Source organism: Chiloscyllium punctatum, unplaced genomic scaffold (genome assembly GCF_047496795.1).
Source record: "Chiloscyllium punctatum isolate Juve2018m unplaced genomic scaffold, sChiPun1.3 scaffold_79, whole genome shotgun sequence".
Classification (NCBI taxonomy): Eukaryota; Metazoa; Chordata; class Chondrichthyes; order Orectolobiformes; family Hemiscylliidae; genus Chiloscyllium; species Chiloscyllium punctatum.
Window position 1 is genome coordinate 350,975 of NW_027309813.1, and position 1,929 is coordinate 352,903.

Below are 1,929 nucleotides of genomic sequence, written 5' to 3' on the forward strand. Positions count from 1 at the left end.
AATGTAACAAACCCTGGGAGATAAGACTGTCCCAACGCTGTCAATGTAACACACCCAGGGAAGAGCAGACTGAACCCACTCTGTCAATGTAACACACCCAGGGAAGAACAGACTGACCCCACTCTGTCAATGTAAAACACCCAGGGAAGAGCAGACTGACCCCACTCAGTCAATGTAACCCACCCATAAAAGAGCAGACTGACCCCACTCTGTCAATGTGACACGCCCTGGGAAGAGCAGACTGACCACACTCTGACAATGCAACACACCCTGGGAAGAGCAGACTGACCCCCACTCTGTCAATGTAACACACCCAGGGAAGTGCGCACTGACCCCACTCTGTCATTGTAACACACCAAGGGAAGAGCAGACTGACCCCACTGTGTCAAAGTAACACACTTGGGGAAGAGCAGACTGACCCCAATCAGTCAATGTAACACACCCAGGGAAGAGAAGACTGACCCCACTCTGTCAATGTAACCCTCCCAGGGAAGAGCAGACAGACCCCACTCTGTCAATGTAACACACCCAGGGAAGAGCAGACTGACCCCACTCTGTCAATGTAACCAACCCATAAAAGAGCAGACTGACCCCACTCTGTCAATGTAACACACCCAGGAAAGAGCAGACTGACCCCAATCTGTCAATGTAACACACCCATTGAAAAACAGACTGACCCCACTGTGTCAATGTAACCCACCTATAAAAGAGCAGACTGACCCCACTCTGTCAATGTAACACACCCAGGAAAGAGCAGACTGACCCCACTCTGTCAATGTAACACACCCAGGGAAGAGCAGACTGACCCCACTCTGTCAATGTAAGACACCCAGGGAAGAGTAGACTGTCCCCACTCTGTCAATGTAACACACCAAGGGAAGAACAGACTGACCCCACTCTGTCAATGTAAAACACCGAGGGAAGAGCAGACTTACCCCACTCTGTCAATGTCACGCACCCAGGGAAGAGCAGACTGACCCCACTCTGTCAATGTTACACACCCAGGGAAGAGCAGACTGACCCCACTCTGTCAATGTCACGCACCCAGGGAAGAGCACACTGACCGCACTCTGTCAATGTAACACACCCAGGGAAGAGCAGACTGACCCCACTCTGTCAATGTAACACACCCTGGGAAGAGCAGACTGACCCCACTCTGTCAATGTAACACACCCTGGGAAGAGCAGACTGACCTCACCCTGTCACTATAACACACCCAGGGAAGAGCAGACTGACCCCACTCTGTCAATGTAACAAACCCAGGGAAGAGCAGACTGACCCCACTCTGTCAATGTAACACACCCAGGGAAGAGCAGACTGACCCCACTCTGTCAATGTAAAACATCCAGGGAAGAGCAGACTGACCCCTTTCTGTCAACGTTTCACACCAAGGGAAGATCAGACTGACCCAACTCTGTCATTGAAACACACCCAGGGAAGAGCAGACTGACCCCTCTCTGTCAATGTAACACACCCAGGGAAGAGCAGACTGACCCCACTCTGTCAATGTAACACACCCAGGTAAGAGCAGACTGACCCCACTCTGTCAATGTCACGCACCCAGGGAAGAGCAGACTGACCGCGCACTGTCAATGTAACACACCCAGGGAAGAGCAGATTGACCCCACTGTGTTAATGTAACACACCCAGTGTAGAGCAGACTGACCCCACACTTTCAATGTAACCCACCGAGGGAAGAGCAGACTGACCCCTCTCTGTCATTGTAACACACCCAGGGAAGAGCAGACTGAAACCACTCTGGCAATGTAACACAACCAGGGAAGAGCAGACTGACCCCTTTGTCTCAACGTTATAAACCCAGGGAAGATCAGACTGACCAAACTCTGTCAATGTAACACACCCTGGGAAGAGCAGACTGACCCAACTCTGTCATTGTAACACACCCAGGGAAGAGCAGACTGACCTCAC